The 22475-nt window shown below is 37.8% G+C and overlaps 1 long non-coding RNA gene across 1 annotated transcript in view; it reads right to left on the reverse strand.

Moving 5' to 3' along the window:
* Positions 1 to 577: 577 nt before the first annotated feature.
* The window catches only part of LOC308608191, a 118516-nt gene continuing 96618 nt past the window's right edge, over positions 578 to 22475 (reverse strand). Inside the window, exons 2-3 of the long non-coding RNA XR_014014106.1 lie at positions 1748 to 1853; positions 578 to 631 (exon numbers count right to left, since the gene is read on the reverse strand). This is a non-coding gene — a long non-coding RNA (uncharacterized lncRNA). The remainder of the gene's footprint in view (positions 632 to 1747; positions 1854 to 22475) is intronic.

Below are 22475 nucleotides of genomic sequence, written 5' to 3' on the forward strand. Positions count from 1 at the left end.
GTATTTTTATGGTGCCTGCTTTAAAAACTCTCTTGTTAGAAAATAACATCCATGTAATCTTGGTGTCGGAGTCAACTGTTTGTCTATTCTCACTCAGCAAGGGGTTTCCTCATTCTTTGTATGACGAGTGATTTTTTTTTTAACTAAACCTGGACCTTCGAGCTAAAACTCTGGGTATTATTTAAATCTTGTGTTTATCAAGCCTCCTCTGACAACCACTGCAGTGGATGAAGTGTGTATCTTGTTACTGTCAGACGAGTTGGAAGTACAGGTTCTTCCCTTGGCCTCGTTTCACATCTGGAATGAAGAAGCGCTCTTTGTTACTACTGGATGGGGTAAGAGTTCAAGTTCCGCATTAAACTTCAGCTGACACCTGGCTGGGAGCAGGAGAATATCTCCTTACTGCTTTCCACATGGGGCCCCCACTAACACTTCTGGGGAGGAAGTGGACTCTATCACTGAGTGGTGTTAAAAGCCTTGACTGTGTTGGACCTTTTCTAACACAACCCCAGTGAGGTAGCCTTGATATTGCTGAGTAGGAACGGATCTCCAGCGTATGGCATAAGAGTAGTTGTTACTTTTGTCAGGGATGAAAGTCTCAGTTCTGCACCCAGCCTTTTCTGACATCATCCTGCAGAGGGGAGGTTAGAGTGTCTCACTGTTGGCCTGCCACGGGTGGAAATCTAGTCTTTTCACTCAAACTTTGCTAGTGAGGGTGGGGATGGGGCTGTGGTTTTTTCTGCAGGTTAGGCTAGAATATACTGGTTATTGTCTGAAGGTTTTCTGTCTTTCAAGGCTGCCTTTTACCTGGTCCTTGGGCTACAGAGAGGAGGCTGTACTAGGGTTCTTTTATCTGCTACTGTTGGTGCTTAGGAGTTGTCAGCTTCTCCAGTTTTCATTCTGAGATATATGAGGCAAAAAGAAAACTCAGAATTCACCAACTTGTCATTCCTAGATATATTTATATCTATATCTACCGGTCTTGAAGTTTTCCTTAGTGGGTACAATAGGGAAAAGTACATCTATTCCTCTTCAACCTCTCTGAAAGTTTGATGAAAGTCATATGACTCTTTTTTTTAATTAAGGTATAAGTGATATACTACCTTCAGATGTACAATAAAATGGTTCAGTATTTGTATATATTGTAAACTGATCACATTAAGTCTAGTTAACATCTATCTTTAAAACTTTAAAATAAGCTCAATAAAATGTTTATTATAATATTTTATAATATTTAATGTAATGTATGTCTCTATACCATTTTCTTTAGTTGGCATTAAAGGAGGGTAAAATCTCACAGATCTGTTATTACCCCCAGCAAAAAATATATCCCTTTGGTGAAATGCAATAATACTAACCGTGAGGTTGGATAATGTGGACACATCGTAATTTAAGAGACTTTCAGTGGAAAGGAAAATCAAGAGATAGTTGTGACGTGGTATTCTTTTAAAAACCCCATTAAAATATTGGGGGATGATGGGGTGCAGATGGAGAAGTGAAAACAAGGTCTAGGGTGACTGTATTTTATCTGGAACTCTCCTGGTTTTAACACCAAATGTCTCTTAGTCCTGGGCAAACAGGAACAGTAGTCACCCTAATTCAAGAACCATGCTTATTTATAGATACTGTGCAATCTTAATCTTATAAGTAGACATACCTGTGGCTATTTTATTAATAAGGCATCAAAGGAATCACTAAATTACGGGGCATACCTCACCACATTCTCTGACCTCGTCCACCATTGTACCTGTGTGCTCATGATTTGTTCCAGTCGTCACTGAATTGGGCTTTCTGCTTTTGTTCTTCACCTCCTGGAGCCTCTCTGTTTCCAAACAGCAGCGGTCTTAAGAATACTGAAAAAATACATTTATGATTAGAAAACTTTATTGACTAGAACCAAATTTATCTGTTTGTTATATTATCTGTAGAATCACAGCTGTTTTAAAATGAATTAATGATGTAGGTTACTATAGTTACTAAAGTTATACTGAATCAATTACTTAATGGAATCTTCATTTACAAGAAATGATAGTGATGTAGAATAATCTAGTATTTTATTAAAAAGTAACACTTTGCTGTACAGCAGAAGCTAACACAACATTGTAAGGCAACTGTACTCCAATAAAAATAAGTGATAAATCATAAAAATTTAAATAATTTTTTTGTTATGTATACCCACTTTAAGTAATCAATGTGAGTTTTGCAGTGTGTTATATAAATGTTAGGAATGTAGTACACTGAATTTAAATCCTGTAAAGAGGCTAATTTTTAAATGAATCTAAGTTAATTTTTCTTTAGAGTAATAAACCTTTAGTTATGTCTATAGTCTTTCTTCAAAAGTGTTTTTAATATTATACTATAGACATTTTCCCTAAAGTTTAACACCTTTACCATTCAAATCATCAAACACATCTGAGTTTACTTGTCCTTTACATAGTATATTTAAGTATTAAAAGAAATTTTCTGTCTGCATTTTAAAGCTTCAAGCAAATTTCCAGTTAAAAAATATCTTCCAAATTACCAAGATTCCTGCTAAGGAAGGACGTGCACAGTAGCAATTAGGACAGTTAATCAGTTGGCTTGCTTTGTCATCTAAAGGGGAAAAATCATTAGCAAGACACTGGGTGGCTAGTGACAGCTTAAATACTTAAAAATCACAAAACTGTCATCTCCTTCATTTAAAAGAAAGGGATAGGTTGAGCCTTTTTTCAGTTTAAGTTTTTGATTTATGTCACTTTGTAAAAACCTAAACACTTGGAGCCTTGTCATGCAAAAAACTTAAAAAACCTCTTAATAAAAGTTAAACAAGGGGCTTCCCTGGTGGCACAGTGGTTAAGAATCTGCCTGCCAATGCAGGGGACATGGGTTCAAGCCCTGGTCCCAGAAGATCCCACATGCCGCAGAGCAACTAAGCCTGTGCGCCACAACTACTGAGCCTGTGCTCCACAAGAGAAGTCACTGCAATGAGAAGCCTGCGCACCACAACAAAGAGTCGCCCCCGCTCGCAGCAACTCGGGAAAGCCCGTACGCAATGAAGACCCAACGCAGCCAAAAAAAAAACCTAAACAAATTGTTCTAGAAAAAGTCAAAAGACTTGTCTGCACACTACATCAGAACCTCATCAGACCTTAGTAAACATTATGTCAAGAGGTTCACATACTAGTGTCCAAAAATGCCCTTTGAAATATAACAATGAAATGTTAGAAATACCACAAAATGAAGATTAATTTTAATAGATCTACTCTCTCAAATGGCTTAAATAAAGCCATACCTGTGCTAAAAACCAAAAACCAACCAGCCAATTATACCTGTCGTTTGAGGATCAACACTAGACTCAAGTGACGAATTGCCATAAAAACACCTTTCAATTGACTTGAACTACTTAAGCATCTCGACGATCTCTAGTAAAAATACCACGTGTACTCTATTTAACATCAACTTTATAACCATTAGTGTTCCAGACTCATCAATACTCAAGTCACTGAATCAACTCTTTTTTCATTCAATTTTCAGAGTTCTTTTTTGCATAATCATCATGTTAATCATGAAGTGATCCCAACTCAGGATACTCAAGTGTGTACTAAGATTTCCTAAACTTTCTAAGGTAGATGTGGACTCCATTTTCAAACCATATTCTTTCCTTTACAATAAAACAGAATGTGAAAGTCACTGGGGGACACATAGGATACAAACTAGCATCTAGATTTTATTAGATTTTATTCTAATAATGGTAGCTTTGCCATCATTAAATTAACTATGATTACTTTCTGAATGCCTTAACTATGTTAATACACACAGACTCTTACATGACCAGTTCGATTTGCACAATTTACTTAAATGGTACTTAAAAATAAACAGTCAGCAATGAGTATAAAATTGCTACCATTGCAACTCTTCGAAGAATTTTTAAAAGTTACTCAAGTGACCTCACTTGAGTAATTATTTATCACATACTTGCCAGGGAGTTTACTGTGCTTTTGACAAAAAAGCTAAGGGTCAGCAAAGCTATGGTCAAATACTCAGCTAATAATATATTGAACAAATTACTGGTACTTTTAGATGTAGTATACACCTGAAGTAATCATTAAATTCATCCAAATCCCATGTGTAGGGGAAGTAGTGGAAGCTTTTATTTGAGAATATAACACTTTTTACCTTAGTGTTTAGATGAGTATGGAAACCAATGAGGTAGGGGAACGAAGGTTCTGAGAGAGATTTCGGAGAGAAAGTGAGGAGAATGTCAAGACGCTTATTATATATGGTCCAAGCAACCTGGACCAGGAGCAGGAAGAAAGCACTGAGTCCAGTGTTATGTTTTAGCTAAGATCTTACGAGAGAATTTTAGAGAGATATGAAAGTTAAAAGGTCCAAATTTTTTTTTCCTAAAATCTTTGTAACCTTAAAAACCCTATGTTGAAAGCACAAGACACCTCTGCTTTATTGCCTTTGGAACATGCTATAAAATTTAAGGTCATGGGTACCTCGCATATTACTGGATAATATAAAGGGACAATGCCCAAGGCAGTAAGATAGAGCATCCTACATTTGAAATATAGAAAAATCAGGAGAAAACAATCAACAACCATGGAAATAAAGGGTAGTGGGAGTACATAGAGGAACACATTATTAAGTGAACAATTTGATGATTTTTCATAAATTGGACACTCTTGTGGAACCACCACCCAAATTAAGAAAGATTAACCCTTATTTCGTTACCGATACAAATCTCACCCAACCAAAGATAACCACTGACCCAACTTCTAAAAACCTAGATCAATTTTGTATATTTTTTTCTCTACGTTTAATGCTAATGTGTAAGGTGGAATCTTGCAGTACGTACTTGTTTTAGTCTATTTGGGCTGCTATAACAAAATACCATAAACTGGGTGACTTATGAACAGCAAACATTTATTACTCACAGTTCTGAAGGCTGGGAAGTTCAAGATCTCACTGCTGGAAGATATGGTGTCTGGTGAGGAGGGCCTGCTTTGTGGCCTACAGGGCAAGGGAGCTCTGTCAGGTCTCTTTGATAAGGGCACTAATTCCTTTCATGAAGTCTCAACCTTTAAGACCTAGTCACCTCTCAAATGCCCCATCCCCTAATACCATCACGTGGCCACTAGGTTTTCAAAATATAAATACTGGGGGGACATAAACATTCAGTCCATTGTAATGCTCATTTGTGTGTGGTTTCTTTTGCCTCTTTAGTACATGTGAAATTTTTCCATATGATTCATCTAGGTGTAGTTTACTCTCACTGCTGTATGCATAACAGAATTTTCAGAGGAGAATGGGTTAATGCAGCATTGTTTACAATAGTCAAGGCATGGAAGCAACCTAAATGTCCCATCGACAGATGAATGGATAAAGAAGATGTGGTACATATACACAGTAGAATATTACTCAGCCATAAAAAAGAACAAAATGATGCCATTTGCAGCAACATGGATGGACCTAGAGATTATCACACGAAGTGAAGAGAAAGACACATATCATATGATATCACTCATATGTGGAATCTGATTTTAAAAAATGATATAGATGAACTTATTTACAAAGTAGAAACAGACTCATAGATATTGAAAACAAATTTTTGGTTACCAAAGGGGAAACATGGAGGGGAAGGATAAATCAGGAGTTTAGGATTAACAGACACACACTACTATATATAAAATAGGTAACCAACAAGGACCTACTGTATAGCACAGGGAACTCTACTCGATATTCTATAATAACCCATATGGGAAAAGAATCTGAAAAAGAATGAATATATGTGTAACTGAATCACTTTGCTGTACACCTGAAACTAACACAACATAGTAAATCAGCTATATTCCAATAAAATAAATAAAATTTAAAAATAGGTATTTTCATTTTTATTTATTAGAAAAAATATGGCTAGCAAACAAAGCCATGATTCAGATTTATGGGTGCTTAGGATAAGGCTGGAACATGTGTATCTGTAAAAAGTAAAAGCACATTTAAAGAAAAACATGAATTCATTATTACTGTGGGTTGTACACAGCAATGGCAGAAATTATGTTCAGTTGACAGCATAACGTTAAACATTGATGAGGGCATGAGGCTATGTCCTGTGATTTCCAGGGAGCAGAAAGAATGAAGTGTTACAGTCAGTTGGATCAATGGAGGATATCTTTTCAGAGTGAGATAACAGGTGACCCGTTAAAGGCACCTACTAGGTTAACTGGTTATCAGTTTCTCTGCTGAATCTCCTGAGATCACATGAGTCAAAGTGATCATCACAAGGAATCTGGTGGCTCTACCTCTTATTTCTTTACCCAGTTTTTCTAGTTCTCTGTGGATCAGAGAAAAAAATCACAATGTCCCTTTTTAGGAAAGAAAGGACACAGTCAGTGAGGTTGAAAGATCTTGGCAAAATTGATCAGCAAGTGGCTGAAAAACATGGTGTAAATGGATTCTAAGGGATATAGACCACACAGAGCTAAATGTAAAGCCTGGTCTGGTTGAGTTTATCCATTCAGATGCGCTCAATCGGAATTTCTTGTAACTATATTGGTTCAAGTACTTGGAGCAATATTACACTCAGAAAGGCTGAGTAATTGAAGCCTGAACTCATAGTTCTCTTCTAGTCATGAGGTTGAGATGCTGGGACTTCTGTGGCATATTTGGAGGAGAGTTCAAAATCTCTGAGATACGGGAACATTTAAGTGCATCTACTGCCGGCAGCCTATTAAGCCATGTGCTGTTGTGGTACTCAAGTGGGCCATCTTTGAGGACATTCTTTTTACTGGGGCATAAAGAAACACAGTGGTGAAGAGAGCCCTAACATCCTAGGAAAGCTCTAGAAGGTGATCCCATGGAATTAGGCCCACGATTTCAATAGAAATAATTGGATCCTGGAATAGTGGTGTTTAACTTTTAGAAACAGAGTAGGGGCAATAACCAACTGTTTTGTTCGCGATCCAGAGAAGAGAGGACTTAACTCAAGGTTCATGCTCCGATGTAAGCTGGCTGGATGTCTGGGCCTTATGGTGGAGCATCCAGTGGTACTTGAAGTGTCTATGGCAGACGGGGGCAGTATGGTAGTCCCCAGAGGGGAATCGCAATGCAGACTTCCAAGAGTTTGAAGCAAAGCTATGATAGTCTCTTCTACCTCCAACTATTCTCTACTTGAAAAGAAGCTCCTGGCTTGCTACCGGGTCCCTCATCATGGTACACCAAGTCACTTGGCAGTGGCAGCTCGGCAAGTAATCCAGTAATTTTTTGGTCATCAAATCATAAAGCGACTGGTGTGCCTGGCATTCCATTATTGCTGGAAATGCTGTGTACAAGATCAGGCCTGAGCAGGTTTGGGAGACTCAATGATTTGCAAAAAAAAGAAAAAAAAAAAAAGCATGTGTATTCCTTTCCACTGCTTCTCTGTCACTCCTCCAACCGTGTACCTGTGGAATCATGATGTTTGTTTGTTTGTTTGTTTGTTTTTTTAAGGTATGCGGGCCTCTCACTGTTGTGGTCTCTCCCGTTGCGGAGCACAGGCTCTGGACGCGCAGGCTCAGCGGCCATGGCTCACGGGCCCAGCCACTCCGCGGCATGTGGGATCTTCCCAGACCAGGGCACGAACCCGCGTCCCCTGCATCGGCAGGCAGACTCTCAACCACTGCGCCACCAGGGAAGCCCCATGATGAGTTTTTGAATAACAGAAGAGGACACAGTTAACCAATTAACAGATGAAGAACTCACAGAGGCCTGGTTTACACGGTGTGCAGCAGCCACCAGCTGGAGGTGTCCTGCTGCGCTGTAGCTCCACACAGGGCTCATCCTGCTAGACAGAAGGGAAATCCTTCCATGTGGCAGTGATTGGAGCAGTACATTTGACTGTTCACTCTAGTTGAAAAGGTTCAGTTCTACACTAATTCCTGAACAATGCCTATTGGATTAGCTGGCTGATCAAGAACTTAGAAAGGATGAAATTGGAAGATGGCTGACAGGCAAGTCTGGAGTGGTGGGAATTAGTGGATATTTGTCAAAATAGGAACGAAGTGCAAAGATGTTTGTGTCCTATTTAAATTCCCTAAAGAGCATTTACTACAAAGAAGGATCTTAATAATCAAACAGACAAGAACTGTTTGTAGCCTTTTTCTTTGTGTACTTGTGAAAGTAAATACACTTTTTTTCAGATGGCTGGTTCTTGCTCAGTGGGACCAATAACATGGACTTTTCCTCATCAAAACGGATCTGCTTTGTGCCCAAATGACCAAGACCAGGCTAATGCTGGGCCAATCTGGTACCATTTTCCAGTGGACTCACCAGCCATGTGACTGAAGACTGATTACACAAAGTGTCTTCTGCCATGAGAGAGTGGTTGTTCTCACAGAGACAGTTACTCTGGATAACTGACCATGCCTTGCACAACACTTTTGCCAGCGCCATCGTTCACGTGCTCACGGAATGCCTTTTCCTGGCCACTTTACTAACAATGTCGTTTCTAATTTAAGAAATTCATTTTACCACTAATGAAGGGTGCCAGAGATTGTGCCACAGAATCCACTGAAAGAATTCAATCAAAATCAGCTGACCTGATAAAATGGCGGAAATGGCCAACTGATGACTCAATTGTAATGCCATCTGGGAGGGGGGGAAAACCCAGAAAATTTGAGGTCCTGTCCTACAGGCTGTAGCATAAGCCTTAAAATGGAAGACTGGAAGACTATATTGTGGTTTCCCTAGTAGTCCTTACATCAGCAGGAAGAGAGAGCCATCCCTTCTCACTATAATGCTTACTCATCCATTCACAGTATTTTTCTTCCTATCCACAGAAACTTGGGCTCAGTTGGGCTGGCAGTCCTAGTACCCAGGAGAGAGACACCCATGCCAAGGATCATGGTTCCATTAAACGGGAAGATGAGACTGCCAGCTGGCCATTCAGAACTCATTTTCGACTGAACTGACAAGCAGATGAGGGGATTAATTTGTAAGCTGTGGTGATTTATCTAAATTACCAAGGGAAAATCGGGTTATTATTAGACAAAGCAGAGAAAGAGAACTATGCTTGGACCTGGAGGCTTCATAAGGAGTTTCTTTGTATTCCCATGTTCAGTAATAATGTCAGCGGGAAACCAGGACAACTGAATAAGGTCAGGACTGACATGAACATAGAATCTGTGGAAGTAAATTTTTGTGTTGCCCAGCCAAATAAGAACCCCCTCCCACTAAGGCATCACGTAAGGCAAAGGGAATAAGAAATTAGATAGAGGAGGAAGGGAACTACGGCTCCTGACTTTGAGCTTGTGATTGGCTACAGAGGTAGTAGTTATGTCTTATGCCAAATAACTCCTTTTCCTCCATTTCTTAAACCTTGTGTGGTTAATGTTATAATCTGGGATCCATGGAAGGTGTGATTAAGTTGACATCGCCCTGTGATGATTTGGTGACAGGTGGGGTTTTGTGATTTGCTCTCTGTTGGTCAGGAATGGGTGCTGAGTTGCAAAATATGTGAAGAGTGTTGGCTAAACTCCATTTGCTACTTCCTGCCTGCCCACACACCTGTTTTCTGCTACTCTTTTGTTTGTGCTCTAAGGAGTGGACCCCTGGGGACTGCATTTTATCTGGGGTTTCCTGCCCTCTGGCTGCGGGTTGGATTCAGCCAGTGGAGGACTGCAGCAGCAGTGGATTGTTGAATGGAGGAGAGTGGTAAGGATATTTCTTCCCCACATCCTTCCTCCGTGCTGGCAGTGACCGCCTCTCTCTGAAACTGGGGGTTCTGCTGAGCTGTCCAGTTCGCCCTCAGAAACACTCTTCCCTTTGCCACAGGAGGCTGGCGGTGGTCATAGCTTCCTGCTGTTGCTAGTCCCTGGATTCCCATACACTTCATTAAATTCTCTTAGTGATTTGAATTGAGTGTGCCTTCTCTTTCCTGCTGAGGTTCAAACTAATATGCAGAAAGTATAACCAGAGAATCCCTGTCAACAGAGTGACTTGAACCATCTTTAACCCCCCCCCCCATACATTTATTTAAATTGTTTTTAGAGAGTCACTTTGTCAAAGCTCTAGATGTAATGAATGGAAGACTGAGGATGCTGGTGCTCATTTGTGCCCTTGCGGAGGTATTCATTTACCCGCCAACTCATAATTTCCTACGTTCTTGAAGCATATCCAAGGAAGAATAAATACACTTTTTGAATGAAATGCTGGTTTGAGGTTATGGAAGAACAGATTATATAGTAATACCGGGCTGTTCTAATACTAAATTTTTTGGTCTTCATGAAACTGTTTAACTTAAATCCTGCACTAGAATGGAAGTTACCATTCCGGGTTCCTCGGTGCCTTAATGCCCTTATCACTACATGAGAAAATCAGTAGATCCTAATGCATGAACGTGTTGTGAGGATTAAATGCGATGAGGCATGCAAAACATTCAGGACGGGTGTTTGGCTCTCAATAAATGATCATTAAGTAGGAGCTGCTGTTCCTTCACACATTCATGTGCACTCTGCGGTCAAGAGCACAGTTGTATTTACTTTATTCCCCATCCAACCCAACCTTCAGACACCCAGGAGACAATTTTACGTAAGTTTAGGAGGCGAAAGCAGCAATGAGTTCTCCAGTGCGGCTTTTCAGCTACTGTCTTATAAACTGCTCTTCTCTTATTTTTCCAGCATTGCACAAAGCCCCTAATTACAGGTCTTATTCCACTGGAGAGTATGAGTTACAATGTAACCACCTAACAGATAGCGAAACTTAGTGTGTGATTATACATCGCCCTTTAACTGTCCTCGTTAGAGTTCCTCTTATGAGTAAACTTAACTTTCCTTCTCGTTTACCTCCTGAGATAACATCATCCTTCAAGTTAAAACTTAGAGCAACATATTTGATTGAAACTTCAGGAACTAACAGTAGTAAATATTTCTGTAAAGAGAAACTATTTTAAACACCTTATTTTACCTATATTCGTAGTATGCCCTCATTTAATGTCTTCTTTTAAAGAGAAAATTTATCAGGGAAATCCATTATTGTAAAATGAAAAATGATTTAAAATTGGCATTATGTATCGCTGCATTTCAATTCCAGGACCTGTCCACAAACTATTGAGTTCTGAGATGAGAAAGATATCTGAAACAGCAAGGGACCTGTGTCAAATAACCACAGGAAAGTTGATTGCCCTGAAAGACTTCAGTAGAATATGTTAATTAAAATCTGCACTCAGGCCTCCTCAGCAGCTTGGCTGTTGACAAAAGCACTTCAAAACAGTTTCAAGAGATTATGTTTTTCATGTTAGGGAGCAATTGAAAGGTCAGTAATACCTCAATCATTTGAGATAAAAATACAATCTAAATTGTCCTGTAAGAGAGTAGATAAAAAGTATAGGCATTGTAATGCTCTTTTCGCAGGCAGCCTGATAAAGTCTAGCTTATACTGACGTAGTTATAAAGCAGGCCTAATCAAAGGTAGATTTATTCTAGATTTTCTTTCTATCACTCGACTTAGGATAGAAGTATATGGAAACAACTTCCAAGGTGGAATAAAATTATATAAACATTATTACTACGTTAAAACAAAGATAAAATAACACCACAGTTACCCAGCATTGTTGGGAAGTTCAGTTAAAGACGTTGCTTAACTGAAGTTTAACTCAATAGTGGAACAAACAGAAAAAGATAATTGGCTTTTTTCATACTTTGCATATTCTACATATTGTTGCAAATAGTTATTCTGAAGTAACTTCAATTTATCATGTAAAACTATAGATGTCAGATTCTTTCAGGATTGCACAGTTGACTAAGGTATTACAGCACTAGCCGGATGTTCTATTGTATTTTATAATGATACTGAATCACTTGAGACTGTCATACTCGGCATTTTCCAGTTTCCTTAACTTTTAAGTAGTAATGTTGGGAAAAATCATTGGGCCATTAAGATAAAACTCAGTAGACAAAATTAGTTGAACTCCTCCATAAGAAACACTTGGTAGACAGGGAGTTAACTAATTTGCTATTAGTATTTCATTTTGAATTACTAGAAATACAGAAGAATAAGATGAAGTGATTTTTCTTGTTTTCATGGAGTTTGGGCAGAAGGCAAAATGGTGAGATGATTAAAATAGCTGCCAGATCACCTATTCAAGACATATGTAGAGAATGAGAAATCAGTTACGAGACCTTTATGCTCAATACCCATCTCCAGGGTATATAACAGAAATAATTTATTAAAAGGCTGAAGAAGTTAATGAGGAGGATCTCTTTGCTATCAGGGTACTGTTCATCATTCATCTGGTATTTTCCAAAATGGCAACCTCACTAACACACACATACACTTGGTTTTATTTTCTCTGTCTTACTCTCCCTGAACCCTTGCCCCTGTTTCCTGGCATCACCTACCATTGATTATTCTCATTAGGGAAAATAGTATTTCTTGCTAGTTATTTAAGTTTTCACTTAAGTGTTTTTAAAAAAATGCTATCATTGTCTTTATATGTCTTACAAACTTCTCAGATTTATTCCCAAGTATTTATCTTGAGGCTTATCTTATTAAATTGTAATAAAGTTTTACTTTAAAACATTCCAGACATGCACAAAAGAAGACAGAAAAACATAAGTAACCTCTGTATGCCCACCACACATATGCCAAAATTATAAGGATGTTTTTCTTTTTCTGAATTGTTTTAAGTAAAATTCCAGGTATTATGCCATCTCTAAAGATATGAACATTTGCATGTGTAACTAAAATGCTATTAGCACAAAGAAAATTAGTATCTACAATAAGTGATATCATTTAGCACCTAAATGTCCATCAACAGAGGAATGGATAAAAAGGATGTCTACATATATACAATGGAATATTACTCAGCCATAAAAAAGAACAAAATAATGCCACTTGCAGCAACATGGATGGACCTAGAGATTATCATACCAAGTGAAGTCAGACAGAGAAAGACAAATATCATATGATATCACTCATATATGGAATCTAATTTTTAAAATGATATCATTGAACTTATTTACAAAACAGACTCACAGATTTTGAAAACAAACTTACAGTTACCAAAGGGGAAATGTGGAGGGGAGGGATAATTTAGGAGCTTGGGATTAACATACACACACTACTATATATAAAATGGATAACCAACAAGGACCAACTGTATAGCACAGGGGACTCTACTCAATATTCTGTAATAACCTAAATGGGAATAGAATCTGAAAAAGAATGAATATATGTATATGTATAATTGAATTGCTGTGCTGTACACCTGAAACTTACATAACATTTTCAATCAATTTACCCCAATAAAATTAATTAAAAAAGAAAAAGAAAAATGTCATTTTATCATTTGTGTGAATCAAAATCCAGACAAGATCTACCCTTTATTAGAGAATTAAGTCTTTTTATCCTGTTCTAAAGAATTTGTGCTCCCAACTTTGTTTTTCTAAATTATGTTTTCTATTTGGTGAAGAAACCAGGCCAACTGACCTGTAGAACATCCCACAGTCTGAATCTATTTGCCTCCTAATGGTGCCATTTATTGCATTTCCTTTTTTCTTTGTCCTTTAATCTTCAAATTAGTTCCACAAGTTTTATTAGATCCAGTTCATTTTTTTTTCCAAGAACAGTCAATAAGAAGGAGCTGCTGTGTAACTCACATGTATATCAGAAGGTCCTTAATATCTGATGGTAGCATTCTTAGTAATGCTGAGATTGGTCAGTGGCTTTATGTGGTGAAAACCTTGTCCTTTCATCATAAAACTCCTCATTAACCTGTCTTCTGATGGTTTCATCCATTGATAAAAATTTGCCTAAATCCATTATTTCTAGTGGTGTGTTGGAGTCTGCCTCCATCGGCTCATAAAAGCCTATTACATACATTTCTTTGCAACTCCATGTTCAAAGACTCAGATTTGGTAGCTTGAAATTAACCATGATAGAATTATTTACACCACAAAAGTCAGCAAATCCTACATATCAGAGTTTTTCTTTTTATAGGGCCAGTTTATCAGCGCAGCATTATTTCATAGGTTAAAAATCAAGGTTTTATCAAATGCTGGAGAGGGTGTGGAGAAAAGGGAACCCTCCTACACTGTTGGTGGGAATGTAAGTTGGTATAGCTACTATGGAAAACAGTATGGAGATTCCTCAGAAAACTGAAAATAGAACTACCATATGACCCAGCAGTCCCACTCCTGGGAATATACCTGGACAAAAAACTGTAATTCAAAAAGATACATGCACCCCTTTGTTCACAGCAGCACCCCTATGTTCACAGCAGCACTGTTCACAATAGCCAAAACATGGCAACAACCTAAATGTCCACTGACAGGTGGATGGATAAAGAAGATGTGGTACATATATACAATGGAATACTACTCAGCCATAAAAAATAAAGAACGCCATTTACAACATGGAAGCAACTAAAGGTTATCATACTAAGTGAAGTAAGTCAAAAAGAAAGACAAATACCATATGATATCCCTTATATGTGGAATCTAAAATACTGCACAAATGAACCTATCTACAAAACTGAAACAGACTCATAGACGTAGAGAACAGACTTGTGGTTGCCAAGGGATGGGGAGAGGGAGAGGGATGGACTGGGAGTTCGGGGTTGGTAGATGCAAACTATTACATTTAGAATGGATAAACAGCAAGGTCCTACTGTATAGCACAGGGAACTGTATCCAATCTCCTGGGATAAACCATAGTGGAAAATATAAAAAAAAGAATGTCTCTATAACTGAGTCACTTTGCTGTACAGCAGAGACAGGCACAACATTGTAAATCAACTCTACTTCAATAAAAACATTTTTTTTTAAATCAAGGTTTTATAATTCTCCCACCAATTCCACATTTCTAAGCCAGAATTATTCTGTAAAGAACGTTTTCTCAACGATGGCTATTTGGCAACCCTGAAAAATAATGCTTTATTTTAGGTCCCTCAGTGTAGAGGGACCTCACTGCCTTTCCTCATTTGGAAAGCCTTTGTTCCTTTATCTGTACCTCTATCTGCTCCTGTTTTGAAAATCTCTCTTTCTCTCTGTATCTCAAGATTAATGTAACATACTCACAATTAGTATAATAACTAATAAGTATGGGCTTATTCATGCCATCACATGATAATTAAATCATGCTTTCCTCTTGATCTCTGCACTGTTCTTCTGTTAGACTGAGTTTTCTTTGTTGAATTTCTTATCACTGCTGTTGTTACAGTTAGTAGTAGTAGTATTACTTATGTGGTCAAAAGTCACACAAAAAACTTTCAGTGTTTCATGTTGGTCTGCTGGTGGAATAGTTTTATTTTTCTGAAAATGTGTTTATTTTGCTTTCATTTTTGAAAGAGATTTTCATTGGGTATAGAAATAACGTATAGAAAGCACTCTGAAGATATTACCCTTTTATCCATAATTTCCTTTAAGAAGTCAGCTTTGTATCTTACTGTTAAATCCTGTGAAGGTGATTTGCTTTTTTCTTTTGACTGCATCAAAATTTGTCTCTGTTTTTGGCATTCAGCAGTTTTAGTATGATGTGTGGTGCTCTTTGACTTATACTGCTTGAGTTACTTGAATTTTTGGCTTGGTATTTTAAATCAATTTTGGAAAGTTCTTGGTCTTTATCTTTTTATAAGTTGCTTCGGTCCCATTATTTCTCTTTTCTACTTCTATGAGTCTAGTTACATGTAAGCTAGGACTTCCCACCTCCTTTTTTCTCTGTATTCTTCAGTACATATATTTTCTTTTGATATCATATTGAACTTCTCTTAAAATCCGTGAAACCATCTTTATCTGCATTGAAAGTCTTGATTCTGTTGGGAGGCAATTTGATGTAAGAGCTGGTCTGTAGAAACAGAGTATCTGATTTCAAAGCCCTGGACTCTGGTTGGAGGCAATACTCAACTTCTCTGTGCTTCAGTTTTCTCATTTATAAAAGAGTTAATAGTGATGACAGCTTCCTGTGGTTACTGTGAGGATTACATGAGATTATATACAAAAAGCCATTTAACACAGCGTATGCCATATACAAAGTACTCAGTAGTTTTAGTAACATCCTGTGAATCTTGTTATGAATCCTTGAAACACCTTTTTATGGGAGAGGAAAAAAAGATACTGCTTCTAGTGACAAAAGTACATCCCTATAGAATGGCATATCCTACAGTTGCTCCGTATTTTTTGTTAGTCTGTTTTCTGTTAACAGGTATCTGTTGACTGTATCCTGTGAGCCAGGTATTGTGTGAGGCACTCAGAAACACAGAGAGGGATGGGGTTGGCTGGTGGGCCTCTGAGTGCTCAGTGAAGTGGTTTAAAATTCCCTGAGAACAATTCTATGATAGAGTTTTATTGGTATCCAGGTGGTCTAACTACAATTTTTATTTTCCAGTGTGAAACAAAAACCTTCCTAGGGTTCTGTAAAAATGCATTATCTTACCTTCTGAACTTAAAAGTAAGTTCACTTCAGTTGTCAACTTTAATATTAAAAGAGGTACTCTGCTTATCAAAACCGAAAAGTCATACTGCTCTTAAATAAATAACTGTCCGTCACGGCTACCTCGTTTCAATCCGATTAAACTCTATTCTCTGAGGATCAAAGACTTCTAATATTCCATTTTAAAAGTCAGAGATTTTATCCTGCAGCATGACTGAAAATCACATCCTTTAAGCAACTTCTGTTCAAACATTTCAGAAAGCACAGATTTGTTCAGAGTAATTTCTGAATACTGGCAATGAATTTAGGAAGTTATAATTTTAATGGCATAAATAAAAAGTCACAATATTAGAAACTAATAGTTTTGAATTTTATTTTCTCTACAATAAAATACTAATTAATAGGAAATAGAATCTTGCACTTATTTGCCTTTCCGTTTAATTTATTATTTGTAAACACTGTCTTAGTGACCTTAAGCAAAAAAATTTTTTTTAATAAGTAGCAATATATACTCCTTGGGTAAGGCATTTTCTCTTGTATCCTGGAGAACCCTTGAAATTTAGAAAGACATGTAAGTTGACCCTTGAACAATGTGGGATTGGGGATGTTAGGGGTTAAAATTTACCACATGTTAAATGCTTTCTCTCCATTGTCCTTATTTTTGCCTTCCACACTTTTTCTACCTTTTGTGGTTTTAACTGAACATTTTATGTGATTTGATTTTTTTCTCCTTCCTTAGCATGCAATTTGTACAGTAGTAATTTCACTGTATACAAACGAGTTCCATTCCAAGAGCGTGTTCGTAAGTCCAGTTTGTTCGTAAGTCCAACAGAGTTGGCCTAGGTACCCAAGTAACACAATCGGCTATATAGTACTGTACTGTAATAGGCTTATAATACTTTTCACACAAATAATAAATAAAAAACAAGCACAAAGAAAACATTTTAAATCTTACAGTACCTTTTCAAGTACCTTGAAAAGTACAGTAGTACAACAGCTGGCTTAGAGGGGCTGGCATCGAGTGAACAGGCAAGAAGAGTTACTGACTGGAGGAGGGAGAGGAGGAGGGAGATGGTAGAGCTGAAGGATCATCAGCAATAGGAGACGGAGGGCAAGCTGCAGTTTCACTCATGCCTGACGTCGATGGAATGCACGTGCGCATCTTTGAAAGGCTTGTATGTAGGAGACTTACTGTACTTAAAAAAGTGTTTTCGCAGTGGCTGCCCTAGAGTTTGCAATATACATTTATAACTAATAGAAGTCCACTTTCGAATACTGTGTTACTTCACAGGTAGTACAAGTAGCTCATGTAACAAAGTATTCCTGATTCCTTCCCTCACACTTTGTGTCCACTGCTGTCATTCATTGCATTCATGTGTAAGCTATAATCATTACATAGAAATCGTATATTAATGCATATATGTGGAATCTAGAAAAATGGTATAGATGATCTTATTTGCAAAGCAGAAATAGAGACACAGACATAGAGAACAAACGTGTGGATACCAAGGGGGAAAAGGAGGGGAGTGGGATGAATTGGGAGATTGGGATTGACATATATACTCTCCTGTGTAGAAAATAGTTAACTAATGAGAACATACTATGTAGCACGGGGAACTCTACTCAATGCTCTGTGGCGACCTAAATGGGAAGGAAATCCAAAAAAGGGGATATGTGTATACGTATAGCTGATTCACTTTGCTGTACAGCAGAAACTAACATAACACTGTAAAGCAACTATACTCCAATAAAAATTAATAACAAAATCATTACATAGATTGTTGCTATTATTATTCTGGACAAACTGTTATCTGTTATATCAATTAAGAATGAGAAATAAAAGTTTTTATTTTACCTTATTTCTTTCCTAATGCTCTTCCTTTGTATAGATCTGAGTTTCTAACCTATGTCATTCTTTCCTTCTCTCAGAGAAAGTTTTACTATTTCTTGCAAGGCAGGTCTATTTGTTTGAAGAACAAATTTCCTTACTTTTTGTTTGTCAGAGAAAGTATTTCTCCATCACTTTTGCAGGATAACTTTCTCAGACAAAAAGTGAGGAAATTTGTTCTTGAAATTTTATTTTTATTCATTTCTTCACCCTACTCCTATGAAAAAATGTGCTGTAGCTTACATTGATAGGGCCTAACTCATGGCTATGCCATGCCTTCAGTTGAAATGCCCAGTTTTAGAGTTAGTTAAGGAACCACATGTAAAAAAAAAAAGTTATTATTTAGTAACACTCGAAAAACGTTTTAAATGAAGAGTAATATTCTACATCTTGCTTCCTTTGATATGCCAGATGTGGTCATCACTGAGTTTGTGTTTCCCCAGGGCTAATTTACCTTCAACAATGAACATCTGATCCCAGAGCATCACAGCAGGTTAAAAAAAAATCACACAAAATAAGACTTTGTGGTGGATTCTATGGAATTCTAAAACTATTCCAAGGATGGCAGCATGTCTGGGACAAATATAAATACTCCCCAAGTGATAACATTGAAGAAAACACAATGAATTTTTAAAAGCATCACTGATTTGTAAATATATGGAAAACATAAAAGAGCGCAGCACAATGTGACATACCATGGATACCCAATTAGTGTTACTTACAATTAACTTTCTAACAATTCAGGAAAATACGGCAGCTGTGTACTGTGATGGTCATGAACTATTTCATAATTTCCAATGTCTACCTATTTTTTTTTTTACTCTCCACTTTCAACCGTTTCCTTTAATTTTGTAAATCATAACTATTTACTGGAGAACCATAAACTACCCAGAGTTACACAACAATTAGTCACAAAATTAATTGGAATGTAGGATGTGCTTTCAGTAATTCATCTTTTACAGAATATGACAGTCGAGTTAATTAGCAGCGATTAAAAGAATGGTGTTTACCTTTAGTGTTATGTTAATAATGTTGCAGAGTTGGGACTTAAATGTGAATGTGTCATGGAAAAAAATTACTAACCCAACTCCAGTTGACTACGAACATGTCTACTCATGGTTTGATGAACTTCAATATATGCATAAAAAGACACATTTTAACCTAAACATGTTAGGGAAGAAGTAAATATGAGAAAACATTCTGAGAGGTGAGAATGCTGGTATATTCCAAGTATCTGCCTTCTCCAGCCAGGAGGAAACATTAGTTGCCTCCACGTTGGAAAATCAGGGTTGGCATTTTGGGGGAATTATTAGAAACAAAATCTTTGCCCAACTCAGAAAACCTCTCCAGAAAAGTAGCAGAGAAAGAAAACAATTTTAATATTGCATAAGTATTAAACCAGAAAGTGATTTGCATCACAGGCAATCAGCTAAGAGGCTGCAAAGACAGAAGGACATCTCCTCCTGTAATAGAGCCAAGCAGATACAGCCCATTTACATCAGTGTTTTCAAGATAAGCAGTAACAAGCCCTCCAGTAAATGGACGTGACAACGCACTCATAGTTAATCCTAAATTCACCTGGTAATTGAAACGACTATCTGTGTTGGCTCATTGGCTTTATCCACAGGAAAGAAGATGTGGCACATATGTGCAATGGAATATTACTCAGCCATAAAAAGAAACGAAACTGAGTTATCTGTAGTGACGTGGATGGACCTAGAGTCTGTCATAGAGAGTGAAGTAAGTCAGAAAGAGAATGACAAATACCGTATGCTAACACATATCTATGGAATTTAAGGGAAAAAAATGCCATGAAGAACCTAGGGGTAAGACAGGAATAGAGACACAGACCTACTGGGGGTGGGCTTGGGGATATGGGGCGGGGGGCTGTGACGGGGCGGGGGAGAGGCATGGACGTGTATACACTGCCGGGTGTGGGGTGGATGGATGGTGGGGGGTGGCCGCGTGGCGCGGGGGATCGGCTCGGTGCTTTGTGGCCGCCTGGAGGGGTGGGATGGGGAGGGTGGGAGGGACGGAGACGCAGGAGGGAGGGGATGTGGGAACACATGTATATGTATGACTGATTCACTTTGTTGTAAAGCAGAGACTAAAAAAAAAAAAAAATAGAGATGGCTCCTCGATCCTTGAGAAAGATAACACTATGGCATAAAGATGACAAAAGGCATATCTAGTTTTCAAAAGGATTTACACATTTAAAAGGGAGGAGACTGTACTTATACTTGCGACTTTTCTAAAATAGATGTTCTAAGAAAAAGAAAAGGAAGGAACTCCCTTATTTTCAAAAGGGACAATTCAGCCTCTTAGTTTTAATTTGTATTTATCCTTATAGTATCAAAGTTTGCACCTTTTGGTAGTGGTCTGGTGAGGTTAGGAATATATAACAGATGACTTAAAATAGGAAAAAACACTACTAATTAACAGCTACTCCCTTTCTGTGTAGAATACTGTCACAACCCTAAACTCAGCCAATATATAAGTAAAGAAACAATGAGGAAACAGTGCAGGAACTAAATATAGACGTGGGCTTCAACTGAGTCTTTCTTTTTAGAAACGGGAGAGTTAGAATCCATGTCCTTATTCCAACTCTCCTACCACAAATTCAGTCTGAGCATGAACTTACTTGTGCTGCAGACCACACCCCTGACCAACACTGAACACCCCCCAGCACTTCTCTGGGAACAAACAGGCTCCTTAAATTGTTTCAGTCATAGTTCCGGGGTGGAGGAGGAACTCTGTCCTTCATTTATTATCACACCGAAATGAAAAGCATTTTGGTTCCTTTCAAGACACTGCTGAAAGTGAACACAGTACAGAAGCTAAATTCCAGCACTACTCGACTATATAGAGATAATAAGGTCTCGACTGTGTTTCAGTCAGTTAATTATTTATTGGATTTTTCTTAAGTGGCAACCTTCTTTGGGAAATTAATGCAGGACACCAAATACCTAAGACTACCAGTTGGAAAGGATACATGAAACAAAACCAGCAATGGTAAATAGTATTGAAATCACTCATAAAATAGGTTGTTTAAAAAGGACACGTCTGAAAGCTTCCTCTGAAGGTAAGCTGATCTGGACTTGCCAAATTAAGTTGGCAAAGAATATCTTGCCCTGCAGGTTCATGCTTTCTAATCAAGGGATATGGGCTCTGTTACAGCAGTGTGAAGTTTGTGATGGTGCAGAAGGAAAGATGTCACCCTTAGGTTTGAAAATACCCCAGGTAATTCTGAGGCTTTAGAAATTAGTCATTGCTTTGAATTACATTTGGTAGCAAAAGGTGCAAAATGCAAAACTCCTGAAATGTGTGTTCCTTCACATTCCTGCGTATTTAAATGAAACCAGTTGGGAAACTGCTAGCTGGAGGGAATAAATGATCACTCACAGGGGAAGTGAAGTAGGGAGGAGGCATTTGAGGAGAAGAGAAGGAAGATGGATAGAAAGGAGGTCAATCTGGCCTCTTTGCTTTCTCTCATGTTAGAAAACATCGGAGTGGAAGAGAAGGAATTTAGAAAACTAAACTTGTCAGAATCATTTTTCCAGATGGAATTTTTGGTTGGCATTCAGGTTAATGTTCAAACCAACAGCAGCCCCATCTCTGCTCCATGAAAAGTTGCAAAGAGTTGCCCCTCTTTCCCAGCTACCAGCTTACCTCTTCTCTCCTAAGTCCTGAGAGAACCCACTGAGTGTCAGGTTAGATGCAAAGTTTCTCACCAGAGATGGTCAATGCATCAATATTATCCTTTTTTTCTTATCTGATTTCTTCCCATATTCAAAAATTGCTTGCCCTGTAACATCTCAGTTAAATATCAGTGTAAAATCAGGATAAATTTGTGAACAACTCCACTCCATTTTCTGTACTTGTATCTTTACATCTCAGTGAGAGTTTTGAAAATCAAGCTTTATTTCTAAAGAAGCACACTTAGACAACCCACAGAATGGGAGAAAATATTTGCAAACGAAGTGACCGACAAGGGATTAATCTCCAAGATATACAAATAGCTCACGCAACTTTATATCAAAAAAAAGCAACCCAATCAAAAACTGGGCAGAAGATCTAAATAGATATTTCTCCAAAGACATACAGATGGCCAAAAATCACAAGAAAAGATGCTCAACATCGCTAATTATTAGAAAAATACAAATCAAAACTACAATGAGGTATCACCTCACACCAGTGAGAG

The sequence above is a fragment of the Mesoplodon bidens genome, assembly GCF_964165515.1.
Source record: "Mesoplodon bidens genome assembly, chromosome: 20".
NCBI lineage: Eukaryota > Metazoa > Chordata > Mammalia > Artiodactyla > Ziphiidae > Mesoplodon > Mesoplodon bidens.